The 15,970-nt window shown below is 35.5% G+C and overlaps 1 protein-coding gene across 1 annotated transcript in view; it reads left to right on the forward strand.

The window, feature by feature from the left end:
* SYT14 (synaptotagmin 14) overlaps nucleotides 1-15,970 on the forward strand; it is a 226,685-nt gene that overhangs the window by 58,948 nt on the left and 151,767 nt on the right. The window lies entirely within an intron of this gene.

Genomic DNA, 15,970 nt, shown 5'->3' on the forward strand with positions numbered 1-15,970 from the left:
CAGGATAAAGTTCAAACTCCTCAACAGTCTTTACAAGGTCTTTCATGATTTTGCCCTTGCTTACTATCCAGCTTTATCTCTTGGTACTTTACACTTTTTATTCTATTCTCTTAATATGTCATTATCTCTTTCCTGTGGGCTTTTTTTTTTAATACTATAAATACTATTCTTTCTCTTTGCTTTGTTTCTTCTTTCTTACTCTAGAGTCTTCATTTTTCAGTTTAGGAGTCAGTTCCTTCGGGAAGTCTCTATCTCCCAAGCCAAGGTTAGGTGCCCCTGTAGTATTTTATTAAGCCTCTGGGTTCAGGGACCACATTTGTCTTATTCAGGCTTTCATTTCTGTTTCTTAGTATTTATTGAATAAATTAAGATACAATTTAGTACTTCTCAGGGATTTACACTGACAGAAAAAAGAACATTTGCCCCCATGGGTACATAAAGATACCCACTAAAAGCATTAAAGTTTCATCATTTTGAATTTTATTTCTTAAATTTCCACAAATTTTATTATTTAGTTTTGTATTTTGTTCATTTAAAATATAAAAACGTTTACTTACTAGCTAAATTATATAATATCTCCCTAAATCTCTAACTAAAATAGACATTACTGAAAGATGTGTCATGGTACACCACCAGATTTTATTCCTCTTAGTTTCATCATTCCATTGCTTCTCTCTTCTCTTTTTGATTGACATATTCTTTCTTCAGCTGTGTGATTAATGCTGATTTTGTTACAGGTGATTTGGTTAACTTACAGAACCATTCTTTATTTTTCAAACATTTTTAATTAGTCCCTATTTTAATATTTAAAAATCGTATTCACAGCCTCTAAGTACCAAGACTCAAACTGCTTCCTATTTGATTCTGCTCCAACACTACCTTGCTTGTTCAGTAATGCTAACTGTAGCTGAAATCAGAGGGGATGTATTAGAGCTGTTTGCAAAGCTCTCAGAGTAATTTTTCTTTAAAATGTCAAATATTTTAGCTTTCATTATATCTGGTATGTTATATCAACAAAAAAGGTAGAAAGGCATAACTTTGCAAATGGAGCTCCACATTTTTATTCAATATGTGTTGGGAATTCAGGTAAATAGTCTTTAAATTTCAAATTGCTGTATTGAAGTAGGAATGCAATATGATGTTGAGCTTTTATCACCACTAAATAAAGTGTGCTGGACCTGTTTAGTGGTAAGAAGAAAACATGATATGCTGTTAAGGTAGATGCACTTTTGATTGCACACATACATATTCAGACACAGTAGATCCTTATGCCTTATTTTCAGCAAAGGTTGTGTCTTCCCAAAATGGATCAAGTTTAGTGCTAAAGAAAGATTTTTTTTTAGGGTGAGCAAAGGATGTTTTAATCACTTCAGGAAGAGAAGTAGAGTGATGTCAGCAAGATAACAGATTAGGCGGTCCCAACACTTGTCCCCCCACAAAAACAATGAATAATCAACTAACTACCAATGAAAATAGCTCTAGGACAGCTCTGGAGTATAGTGAAGCAACTGGAGCTATCCAGTGGAACATAAAAACTGAGAATAGTTTCATAGAAAAGTATAAAAAGCATTTTACCTGAATCACTCCATCTCCAAGTCCACTGCAGCTTGACACCAAGAAAGATACCATTGGCATGACCTCCCCTCGGGGGGAGAGACAAGCAGCAAGACTCTTCCAGCTATTGCCACTGCCATTGAGGAGCCTAGTGGCCCTCCCCACTGCTGTGGACACCTGCAGCTTTCACCCACTGAGGACCTCCACGATCTTTGTCAAAACTGACCTCAGCTGATGGAGCTGACTGGAATCCACCCCACTGAGTCTCCTTGGAGCACCCACCACTGTGTCTCCTTCACCCCACTGCCCAGGAGTAGAGTTGCTGCAACACCTGTATGGGGGCTAGAGCCACCTTTTTGCTCCTCCCCACTTCCAGGCTGGAGCCACCATATCCTCCCTCCACCTCTCCCCAGCCTGGTGCCACTGTCTTCATGCCTCAGATCCTGGCTCACGGTTTTTTCACACGCACTGGAACACTACCAATTGAGATTTATCCCTGGCATGCAGGGGTGATTTAACATACACAAATCAATCAATTTACTACAACACATTAACAAAATGGAAGGAAAGAACCATGTGATGATCTCAATAAATGCAGAAAAAGCATTTAACAAACACAATATCCATTCATAATTAAAACTCTCAACAAAATTAGTATAGAAGATACTTATTTCAATGTGATAAAGGCCATATATGAAAAGCCCACTTACTATGATAAGTGGGGGGAAAAAAATGAAAACTTCCCTTCTAAGATCTGGTGCAGGGTACAAGGGAAGAATTCCCAATCCACCACTTCTTTTCAACATAGTAGTGGAAGCCCCAGCCATAGCAGTTAGATAAGAAAAAGAAATAAAAGGCATTCAAATTTGAAAGGAAGAAGTAAAATTATGTTTGTAGATGACATTGTCATGTTCATATACATAGAAAACCCTAAAGACAATCCTATTCACAATAGCAACTAAAATAATTAAAAACTTAGGAATAAAAGCCAAAGAGATGAAACACTGTACACTGAAAACAGAACATTGATGATGGAAATTGGAGAAGACACAGATAAATGGAAAGATGTCTTGTGTTCATGAATTAGAAAAATTAATATTGTTAAAATGCCCACATTACCCAAAGTGAACTATAGGTTCAGTGCAATCCTTATCATGATCCCAATGGCATTCTTTACAGAAATAGAAAAAAAAAACAGTCCTAAACTTTGTATGGAATCACAAAAAAAAACCTCAAATAGCTAAAGCAATTTTGAGTTAGAAGAACAAAGCTGGAAACATCACACTTCCTGATTTCAAAATACATTACAAAGCTACAGTAATCAAAAAACTATGGTACTAGCATAAAATAAGACATATAGACCGGTGGAAAGAACAGAGAACCCAGAAATAAATTCATGCATCTACAATTCTTCCACGAGGGTGCTGAGATCACACAGAGGTGGAGGATAATCTCTTCAGTACTGGTGTTAGGAAAACTGGATATCCATATGCAGAAGAATGAAATTAGGTTCTTATCTCACACCATATGCAAAAATCAACTTAATGGATTAAACACTTAAATGTAGGACTTGAAACGATAAAACTACTAGAAGAAAACATAGGGAAAAAGCTTCTTGACATTGGTCTGGGAAAGGATTTTTTGGATATGACACCAAAAGCACAAGCAGTGAAAACAAAAGTAGACCAGTGGGATTGCATCACATTTAAAAACTTCTGCATGGTAAGGAAACCATCAACAAAGTGAAAAGGCTTCCTATGGAGTGGGAGAAAATATTTGCAAACCATGTATCTGATAAAGAGTTAGTAACTAATATAATACTGTAGATCAACTATAGTTCAATTAAGAAATAAAATGAAATATATAAGGTACTTATACAACTCAATAGCAAAAAAATAAATAAATAACAAACAAGGACAAACAAAAGAAAACAAAGCAAATAACCTGCTTCAAAAATGTTCAAAAGAAAACATACAAATGGCCAACAGGTATATATGTAAAGATGCTCAACGTCATTAATGCAAATGAAAATAACAAGATATCAGTTCACACATATTAGAATGACCTTTATCAGAAAGACAAAAGATAACAAGTATTGAAGAGGATATGGAGAAAAGGGAACCCTTGCACACTGTTGGTGGGAATGTAAATTGGTACCAACATTACGGAAGAGTGAAAGTTCCTCAAAAAGTAAAAATACAACTACCATATGATCCACCATTTCTGGGTATATATACAAAGCAAGTGAAACCAAAATCTCTAAGAGGCATCTGCACTTCCATGTTCATTTCAGCCATTATTTACAACAGCCAAGATATAGAAACAACCTAAATGTCCATCAATGGATGAATGGATAAATAAAATGTGTATATGTACAATGAGATATTTTTCACCCTTAACAAAGAAAGAAATCTTGCCATTTGTGACAATACGGATGAACCTGGAGGACATTATTATGCTAAGTAAAATAAGCCAGATGCAGAAGGACATATACTGCATGACCTCACTTAAATGTGCAGTCTAAAACACTTAAACTCATAGAGTAGAATGGTGGTTGCCAGGGCTGGGGGGAGGAGGAAATGGGAAGATGCTGGTGGAGGGGAGTACAAAGTTTCATTTATACAAGATGAATCAGTTCTGGAGATCTAATGTACAACAACGTGACTAAAATTAATGGTGCTGTATTGTATACCTGACATTTGCTAAGAGAATAATTCATAAGTGCTCTCACTACACATACCCACAAAAATGATAACTATGTGAGATGATGGATATATTAATTAGCTTGATCCTGGTGATTATTTCACAATTCTACCTTAAATATATACAGTTTTCTGTTGTCAACTATGCCTCAGTAAAGTTGGAAAAGATATATAAAGCCAAAAAAATTTTTAAAGAAGAGAACTAGTTGACATAATATTAAAATATAGGAGGAAGGTCTTAGGTTTGAAAGAAACTTGTTTGTATTTATCAGAATTTAATGGTTCAGAATTAAAGTCTGAAATAAGCATATCTGAAACTGTTTGACATCACAAATTGGCTTTAACTAGAAGATTCTCCTGCAGTTGGTGTTGAATTTTCAAAATCTTACTAATGAGGATCTTACTGAAAGGGATGGGCAAATAATCATTGGAAAAGTAAAGTAGAGGAAGAAGTGGCCTCATCTTTTGTCCATACCATTTGACATGCAGATAATTTTGGAGAAATTCATATACATTGAACAGACAAAAAATTTGAAGCAGAGAACCCTAATTTGTTGTTTAAAAGAATGACTATGCTGTGCTATTGGGTGATTCACCAGGAAAAAAGTTTTCCTTAGTCTAAACTTCATTGGAATTATAATTCCGAAGCCTCAATCAAGACTGCCCTTGAAGACAAATCTCTCCCAGAGACAGAGCTTTATTAATTATTAATTAATAAGTATTTGCTTTAAATATATTATCATAAGTGTAGTAAGTATATTATTATCAAGTCTAAGTCTTAAGTGTAAGGTTTAAATATATATTTGGTGTTTCATACTTAATGTTTGAGGGTTTTTTTTCAAATTTTTTCAAGATTTAGTATTTTCTGCTGCTGTTACGGTATTTGAATGAAATTTCAATTTACTACATGTTACTTATAGGAAACAAAGGTTTAATTTATTGATGGTTTGACGTTTGAAACAAGTTGGGTAGCATCTATTTTATCAACCTTGTCAGGTAACTGTCTCCCAGGGGAGACAGACAGACACTGACTAAGACTAAGATCTTAGTCAGTGTCCCACATCACTGCCATCTGTGCCTCCTCCCCCACCTCCATTGTCCCTTTAAATTACTCAGCAGTGAATTATATCACTTACGAGTAAACATTTTTTTTACTGATTGTTTTTTAATAAAATCTAGTATTATACGGATAGATATGTATTATTCCTTTCTTTGATTTATATGTCATTCTTCCAGTTTTGCATCATTTATATTATAATATAAAAATTTCATGTAAGTTTTCATTTGTGGAAGTAACTGAGATGTTACAAAAGGAAATTTAAACAAAACATATCAAATTAATCTTTTATATTCCCACATTGTTTCTTGGAATCTCTGATAAATTCTCTATTTTATGTCCAAACCAGAGCAAAATAAATTGTGGATTTTTTCTGATTAAAATATGTGAAAAATATTTAGGCCTTATTAAATAGGAAGCAAGTATTTCTTTTAAAATGAAAGTTGACTTCTTTTGTAGTTCCCATTTTGTTCAAGAGATAGAATCGCATCTATTAAATGAATTATTAAAGTCTCCATGACTTTAGAGGACTAGTGTTTCCTGCCCAGTAGAACAAATCAGCAATACAGACCTTATAATGCAAATTGTAAGTTGTTTCTTTTTATCCTTCTTTTTTAAAGAATTATAAGAATCATAGGTACTCCTTGTTTAATTTTGCATTTAAAATATAATGGATAAAATAGTTTTGTAATATTTATTTTGTAATTTATAGTTAATTTGTTTTGACACAAATTTTATTTAGAGAAGAATATTATTATATAAATAAGTTTATATTGAAAATATGTTGGCTTAATAAATAAATACCTTCCTTATAATTATAATTCTGTATATCTTTGTGTTTTTCTCATTAACTTTACATAGAAAATGTTCTTTTGTGACAACAGAAAGTAGAATTTAAGTAAATTCTGCAATACTTTCAAAGTCAAAATAGATTTGATATTGCTTTTATTTTATAAGATTGTAATATTTTTGTTTCCATGACCATTTTATCAATAGAAATTAAAATGAATTTTACTATTATTATTGAAGCTTGAATTTTGACAAAAAGTGGTATTTTTTAGTTTATCTTTTATAAATATATATATTCATTTCTAAGTATATAGTACAGATAACTACTAAAGCCATTTCCATCTACATAGCATAAATAATTATTAATCTTGGACAAGCTAAACTGTATTTTCTGGTGAAATGTATCTTGTATGCTTCTTGACTTTTCAGTGTAGTCTTCAGATACTTCATATAGAGAATCATATAGTTCACAGACACTTTCCTTGTTTTTATTGAGCATTACTAATACATATCAAGCTTATTGTTCTATAGAATACTTTCTGTTTTTAAATTTTTATTTATTTTATTAGCTTTTCAAACATGGTGTATAATAATAAGTATATAGTATTTATTTTGGCTTCTAAGCCGAGTTCTAAAGTTAATTTTAGAATATTTTGAAAAGTATCTTGAATAGAAAATATTATGATTCCAGTTTTATGATTTACATATTTATTTTGAGAAAGCTGAAATCAGTTGCTGTATTTCAATGTATATAAAAAGCTAAACCATGAAATGTTTTCTCATAATATATGTACTAAGCTATATTATTTGATCGCATGGCTTTCCCTTGTTTTTTATACTGCAGGTTGACATATAAGAAAGCAGTAGTGTTACTTGCTGTTTAAGACCATGGACTCTGGAGTCAAAATGTCAGGGTTTAAATCCAGGTTCTACCATTTCCTAGATTTGTGACTTTGGACAAATGTATTACTCTTTGGGCCTCAGTTTACTCATCTAAAGACTAAGATAATATATAGTATTTACCTATCACAGAATTGTTTTGAGCATTACATTTTAAAATGAAAGAGATTATAATAGTGCCTGGCAAAGAGGAAGCAGTAAGGATTAGTGTTTAACATTTTGGGAGCAGGAATCGGTGTGCCTGTATTCATATCAAGATTTTGTCACTGAATAATAATTTTAAGATCTGGAAAATTCTACTTATTCTTATTGAGCCTCAGTACCGATATCTGAAAAATTAGGTTGTAGTGAGGATTCAGTTAGATAATGCTCGTAGTGCACTTTCTAAAACAGCCCTTAGCAAATATTAGGCACTCTTTAAATGTTTGATATTGTTAATTTTGTTATTTGTTGGTCTTGGTTTTATTGTTTACATTAAAGTTTTAAAAATTTGGATATGAGAAAACAATACATCAGTGAATTTTGACTTATTAACTAACTCTAAATTTGATTCAGCAAATTTATTTCTTCAAATCTGTAATATTAAGCTAAACAGTTTAAGTGTGCGCTGTTAGAGATTTTGGAGGTTCTCCTTAAGAGGTAATGTACATTTTTAAATAGCATTTACTTGCTTGCAGTGGATGATCTAGAATGTTTGAAAAGAGTAGATTTATCTATAGATAAATTAATCATAATCTTAGAAATATGTCGAATGGCTTTATAAGCAGATTTACAGTATAAATAAGAGTTTGGAGTAAATTCCATCTTATACTGAATGAAAATATATTTTATATTTGTGAGATCTGAGTTAGTGTAATTTTATTTAACTTTTTTGATGGTGTATAGCATTCATATCTTTAGGGTAATTTCGGTGTATTTTTCTATTGTAGTTTTATGGACAGGTGGGGTTTATCAAATGTTTTTATACCTAGAACTGTTACTGATCAACTTCTGGTATTATCTCATTTGAAATCATAAATGCTATTTCAATCCTGAGATAAGGATGAAAAATAAAAGTCTGAAGCTTTTTAATATTTTCTATTAGAAAACTATTTCTTTTCTACAATTACATTACTGTTTTAATATTTTAAATGCAAAATGTTTTCAATGAAATGTAGGTAATGGGCATTTAGTCAAGCAATGGATAAAAAAGGAGTTGTATAGTATATTTGCCTTGTAAGTATAAGGCATCTTTCACCTTTTCTTAGTGAGAAAAGATTCTTTTTGTAGTTTGTTCAAATTTCACAGTATATATTTATCTAAAAACTTGTAAAGTAAGAGATTTACCATTAAAGCCTAGTACCTATCATCTGCCAGTTTGGTTTGTATTTAGTCAGTGATGTCTTTGACATGCAATTGGATGAGCAAAGGGGAAAACTCCCAACTCTTTTATAATGAACCTGACCTTCATCAGAGCATTATCCGCATGTTTCCCTCTGTTTACTAGGCATCCACAGTGAAGTAGTCCACTGACATTGCTAATATAACATGTCAAAACCTAACCTCGGTACCTGCTTCTCTCCTACTGCTCTCTTAGCTCCCATGCCCTAAACCACCTGCCTTTCCTCTTGTATTTTTTTCATTTTGGTAAATGCTGTTACTAATTCACCCATTCACTCAAGCCAGAAACTTTAGAATTATTTTCAACTTCTCTTTATCCTCATCTTCTACATTAATTGACTGGGTTATTATCAATTTTCCCTGAACAAAGTCACCCCTCTTCTCTGCCACCACTGCTACTGCTTAGTCTTCATATTTTGCCGCCATTCACTCCCTGCTATTTTCCAGGTTTTCTATTGTTTTAAGCAATATCGTTCTACAAGTACAAAATATGTAGGATGGTATTCAAGGTTCTTTGACAGTTTGGACCTTGCTTTCATTTCCAGTCATAGCCGTTCTGGTATATTCTTGGTCTTTCCTGAACACACATTCATTCGTGCATTTACAAATATTTGTATAATGTCAGCTGGTGGTGCTAGGTGCTTGGAGGATACAGAGGTAAATAAGACAGCCAAGAATGTTGCCCATTAGTGCTGATAGAATGCCATGCACACTGTCTCTCGTTTTGGATCATGCTCTTTCATCTGCCCTTTACACTTTAATAGAGTTTCTAGTAATCTTTCATACCCTACCCAAGTGTCTTCTCCTTTCTGAAGTGTTACAAACTTTGCCAGGTAGTATTCCTTCTTGTGTTTCAGTAGTACTTTATATTCTATACTTCTGTTATAGTGCTTGCTATATTATACTTGTTTATAGTTGACCTTTCTCCCTAGGTTAAATTTAAAAGTGGGAGGGGAGGAGAGAAATGAAGGAGGAATACAGAAATAAGGATTAAGGCAAGGCATAGGAAGAGACAAGAAGGGAAGGAGAGAAGGAAAACAGGAGAAGCAGTATGAGCAGTAAAGACACAGACTCTGAGCGTGGCCTGTGCTTTTCATGTGTCGCCTCAGGGAGCGCTTGCCTCATCAGGAAGCTCAGGGTGAAAGCACAGCTGCCAAAGCAGGAGTGAGAGTGACTTGACATTGGGAGGGAGACCCCAAAGAGGCTGCAGCCACAGGAGGCTGGAGTCCTGGCTGCTGTCGGCCTTCCCCGAGGGCTTCGACCGGGCCCCTCAGGCTGCGCACCAGCTGAGCGCCGCCCGCCTCATTTACCCCGTCCTGCTTCATGTCACTGACCCAGTCGCCCTGTTGCCAGAATGAGCTGAGGTCTGAAAGTTGATCAGCAGGACCAGGCATAACATGGGCCTCTTCTCTTGCGGTTTCACTTGCCAATGACCACTATCTTGATAATTCCATGTAGCCGACAGGGTGTTGGTCCTCCCACGTGGTGTCAGGCCTGAGCCTCTGAGGTGGGAGAGCCAAGTTCAGGACATTGGACCACCAGAGGCCTCCCAGCCCCACATAAAATCAATTAGTGAGAGATCTCCCAGAGATCTCTGTCTCAGTGCTAAGACTCAGCTACACCCAACGGCCAGCAAGCTCCAGTGCTGGACACCCCATGACAAACAACTAGCAAGACAGGAACACAACCCCACCCATTAGCAGAGAGGCTGCCTAAGATCATACTAAGTTCACAGGTATCCCAAAACACACCACCAGATGCGGCCCTGCCCACGCCAAAGACAAGATCCAGCCTGACACACCAGAACACAGGCCACCAGGAAACCTACACAAGCCACTGAACCAACCTCACCCACTTAGGGCAGACACCAAAAACAACGGGAACTATGAAACTGCAGCATGCGCAAAGGAGACTCCAAACACAGTAAGTTAAACAAAATGAGAAGGCAAAGAAATATGCAGCAGATGAAGGAGCAAGGTAAAAACCCACCAGACCAAACAAATGAAGAGGAAATAAGCAGTCTACCTGAAAAAGAATTCAGAGTAATGACAGTAAAGATGATCCAAAATCTTGGAAATAGAATGGAGGAAATAGGAGAAATGTTTAACAAGGACCTAGAAGAACTAAAGAGCAAACAACCAATGATGAGCAGCACAGTAAATGAAGTTAAAAATTCTCTAGAAGGAATCAATAGTGGAATAACTGAGGCAGAAGAATGGATAAGTGACCTGGAAGATAAAATAGTGGAAATAACTACCACAGAGCAGAATATAGAAAAAAGAATGAAAAGAATTGAGGACAGTCTTAGAGACCTCTGGGAAAACATTATACGCACCAACATTCGAATTATAGGGGTGCCAGAAGAAGAAGAGAAAAAGAAAGGGTCTGAGAAAATATTTGAAGAGATTATAGTTGAAAACTTCCCTAACATGGGAGAGGAACAAGTCAGTCAAATCCAGGAAGTGCAGAGAGTCACATACAGGATAAACCCAAGGAGAAAACCACCAAGACACATATTAATCAACCTATCAAATATTAAATACAAAGAAAAAATACTAAAATCAGCAAAGGAAAAGCAACAAATAACATACAAGGGAATCCCCATAAGGTTAACAGCTGATCTTTCAGCAGAAACTCTGCAAGCCAGAAGGGAGGGGCAGCACGTATTTAAAGTGATGAAAGGGAAAAACCTACAACCAAGATTACTCTACCCAGCAAGGATCTCATTCAGATTCAACGGAGAAATTAAAAGCTTTACAGACAAGCAAAAGCTAAGAGTTCAGCACCACCAAACCAGCATTACAACAAATGCTAGAGGAATTTCTGTAGTCAAGAAACACAAGAGAAGGAAGAGACCTACAATAACAAACCCAAAACAATTAAGAAAATGGTAATAGGAACATACATATCAATAATTACCATAAATGTAAATGAATTAAATGCTCTAACCAAAAGATATAGACTGGCCAAATGGATACAAAAGCAAGACCTGTATATATGCTGTCTACAAGAGACCCACTTCAGACCTAGGGACACATACAGACTGAAAGTGAAGGGATGGAAAAAGATGTTCCTTGCAAATGGCAATCAGAAGAAAGCTGGAGTAGCAATTTTCATATCAGATAAAATAGACTTTAAAATAGACTATTACAAGTACAAAGAAGGACACTGCATAATGATCAAGGGATCATTCCCAGAAGAAGATACAACAATTGTAAATATTTAGGCACCCAACATAGGAGCACCTCAATTAGGCAAATGCTAACAGCCATAAAAGGGGAAATCGACAGTAACACAATCGTAGTAGGGGACTTTAACACCCCACTTTCATTAATGGCCAGATCATCCAAAACTTTAACACCCCACTTTTACCAATGGCCAGATCATCCAAAATGAAAATAAATAAGGAAACACAAGCTTTAAATGACACATTAGACAAGATGGACTTAATTGATATTTATAGGACATTCCATCCAAAAACAACAGAATATACTTGCTTCTCAAATGTTCATGGAACATTCTCCAGGATAGATCATATCTTGGGTGACAAATCAAGCCTTGGTAAATTTAAGAAAATTGAAATCATATCAAGCATCTTTTCTGACCACAACACTATGAGACTAGATATCAATTACAGGAAAAAAATACAAACACATGGAGGCTAAACAATATGCTGCTAAATAACCAAGAGATCACTGAAGAAATCAAAGAGGAAATCAAAAAATACCTAGAAACAAATGACAATGAAAGCACAACGACCCAAAACCTGTGGGATGCAGCAAAAGCAGTTCTAAGAGGGAAGTTTATAGCAATACAATCCTACCTTAAGAAACAGGAAACATCTCGAATAAACAACCTAACCTTACACCTAAAGTAGTTAGAGAAAGAAGAATAAAAATACCCAAAAGTTAGCAGAAGGAAAGAAATCATAAAGATCAGATCAGAAAAAAATGAAAAGAAATGAAGGAAATGATAGCAAAGATCAATAAAACTAAAAGCTGGTTCTTTGAGAAGATAAACAAAATTGATAAACTTTTAGCCACACTCATCAAGAAAAAAAGGGAGAAGACTCAGATCAATAGAATTAGAAATGAAAAAGGAGAAGTAGCAACTGACACTGCAGAAATACAAAGAATCATGAGAGATTACTACAAGTAACTATATGCCAATAAAATGGACAACCTGGAAGAAATGGACAAGTTCTTAGAAAAGCACAACCTTCTGAGACTGAACCAGGAAGAAGTAGAAAATATGAACAGACCAATCACAAGCACTAAAATTGAATCTGTGATTAAAAATCTTCCAACAAATAAAAGCTCAGGGCCAGAGGGCTTCACAGGTGAATTCTATCAAACAGAGAAGAGCTAACATCTATCCTTCTCAAACTCTTGCAAATAGGTAGGAACACTCCTAAACTCATTTGACGAGGCCACCATCACTCTGATAACAAAACCAGAAAAAGATGTCACAAAAAAAGAAAACTACAGGCCAATATCATTGATGAACATAGATGCAAAAATCTTCAACAAAATACTAGCAAACAGATTCCAACAGTACATTAAAAGGATCATACCCCATGATCAAGTGGGGTTTATCCCCGGAATGTAAGGATTCTTCAATATACACAAATCAATCAATGTGATACACCATATTAACAAACTGAAGGATAAAAACCATATGATCATCTCAGTAGATGCAGAAAAGGCTTTCGACAAAATTCAACACCCATCTATGATAAAAACTCTCCAGAAAGTAGGTAGAGAGGGAACCTACTTCAACATAATAAAGGCCACATATGACAAACCCACAGCAAATATCATTCTCAATGGTGAAAAACTGAAAGCATTTCCTCTATGATCAGGAACAAGGCAAGGATGTCCAGTCTTGCCACTCTTATTCAACAGTTTTGAAAGTTTTAGCCACAGCAATCAGAGAAGAAAAAGAAATAAAAGGAATCCAAATTGGAAAAGAACAAGCAAAGCTGTCACTGTTTGCAGATAACATGCCACTATACAGAGAATCCTAAAGATGCTACAAGAAAACTACTACAGCCAATCAATGAATTTGGTAAAGTAGCAGGATACAAAATTAATGCACAGAAATCTCTTTCATTCCTATACACGAATGATGAAAAATCTGAAAGAGAAATTAAGGAAACATTCCCACTTACCACTGCAACAGAAAGAATAAAATACCTAGGATTAAACCTACCTAAGGAGACAAAAGACCTGTCTGCTGAAAACTATAAGACACTGATGAAAGAAATTAAAGACGATACAAACAGATGGAGAGATATACCGTGTTCTTGGATTGGAAGAATCAATGTTGTGAAAATGACTGTACTACCCAAAGCAATCTACAGATTCAGTGCAATCCCTATCAAACTACCAATGGCATTTTTCACAGAAGTAGAACAAAAAGTTCACAATTTGTACGGAAACACAAAAGACCCCGAATAGCCAAAGCAATCTTGAGAACGAAAAACAGAGCTGGAGGAATCAGGCTCCCTGACTTAGACTATACTACAAAGCTACGGCAATCAAGATAGTATGGTACTGGCACAAAAAAAGAAATATAGATCAATGGAACAGGATAGAGAACCCAGAGATAAACCCACGCACATATGGTCACCTTATCTCTGATAAAGGAGGCAAGATTTTACAGTGGAGAAAAGACAGCCTCTTCAATAAGTGGTTCTGGGAAAACTGGACAGCTACATGTAAAAGAATGAAATTAGAACACTGCCTAACACCATACACAAAAATAAACTCAAAGTGGATTAAAGATCTAAATGTAAGTTCAGATACTATAAAACTCTTAGAGGAAAACATAGGTAGAACACTCTGTGATGTAAATCACAGCAAAATCCTTTTGGACCCACCTCTTAGAGAAATGGAAATAAAAACAAAAATAAATAAATGGGACCTAATGAAACTTAAAAGCTTTTGCACAGCAAAGGAAACCATAAACAAGACGAAAAGACAACCCTCAGAATGGGAGAAAATATTTGCCAACAAAGCAACTGACAAAGGATTAATCTCCAAAATAAAGAAGCAGCTCAATATGAAAAAAACAAACAAACCAATCCAAAAATGGACAGAAGGCCTAGAAAGACATTTCTCCAAAGAAGATACACAGATTGCCAACAAACACATGAAAGGATCCTCAACATCACTGATCATTAGAGAAATGCAAATCAAAACTACAATGAAGTATCAACTCACACTGGTCAGAATGGCCAGCATCAAAAAATCTACAAATAATAAATGCTGGAGAGGGTGTGGAGAAAAGGGAACCCTCTTGCACTGTTGGTGGGAATGTAAATTGATACAGCCACTGTGGAGAACAGTACGGAGGTTACTTGAAAACTAAAAATAGAACTACCATATGAGCCAGCAATCCCACTGCTGGGCATATAACCCTGATGAAACCATAATTCAAAAAGAGACGTGTACTACAATGTTCATTGCAGCACTATTTACAATAGCCAGGACATGGAAGCAACCTAAGTGTTCATTGACAGATGAATGGATAAAGAAGATGTGGCACATATATACAATGGAATATTACTCAGCCATAAAAGGAAACGAAATTGAGTTACTTGTAGTGAGGTGAATGGACCTAGAGTCTGTCATGCAGAGTGAAGTAAATCAGAATAAGAAAAAACAAATACCATAGGCTAACACATATATATGGAATCTAAAAAAAAATGGTTCTGAACAACCTAGTGGCAGAATAGGAATAAAGATGCAGATGTAGAGAATGGACTTGAGAACGTGGGGAGGGGGAAGGGTAAGCTGGGAAGAAGTGAGAGAGTAGCACTGACATATATACGCTACCAAATGTAAAATAGATAGCTAGTGGGAAGCAGCCGCATAGCACAGGGAGATCAGGTCGGTGCTTTGTGACCACCTAGAAGGGTGGGATAGGGAGGGTGGGAGGGAGATGCAAGAGGAAGGGAATGTGGGGATATATGTATACATATAGCTGATTCACTTTGTTGTATAGCAGAAACTAATGCAACAATGTAAAGCAATTATACATGGCTAATGTCTGGGCATAACTTCTTATTTTTGGTAGCAGGATCTGGTCCTCAACACCAGCCTCATATTCAGGTAGCACTCTTACCATTCCTGCCACCTTCTCCCTCACCCTCATTGCCCCTCCCTTACAATATCATTCTCTGCTCCATCCTCTGTGACAATATTACTGAGCCAGCTTTGAATAGGCTGTAATGTCATATCAGTTCTACACCTGGATGCCTGGCTTTCACAAATAACGAAAAGCTAGGAGATTAAAGCACTCATCATTGACTGGTGGGTGACTTCATTCTTAACAAATGAGTTAGATGCTAATTGTCATGGCTCTTCTGATTGAAAGAAAAATCTTGAAGAAGATGACATTTTAGTTGCTGCTTGAGCAGTGGGGGAAGAAAGAATAGGGGATATTTGAGGCTTAAGATTCATTCTCAACTAATAGTTGAGTATTATATGGAAGGCATTGGTGATAGAAAAATTTAGTTCCTGTTTAACTCCAAATGACTGGTGTAGAGAGATAATGCAAAAGTTGAAAGAAAAGAGATTGCTGA

Source organism: Monodon monoceros, unplaced genomic scaffold (assembly GCF_005190385.1).
Source record: "Monodon monoceros isolate NGI ecotype Baffin Bay Population unplaced genomic scaffold, NGI_Narwhal_1 Super_Scaffold_18, whole genome shotgun sequence".
Classification (NCBI taxonomy): Eukaryota; Metazoa; Chordata; class Mammalia; order Artiodactyla; family Monodontidae; genus Monodon; species Monodon monoceros.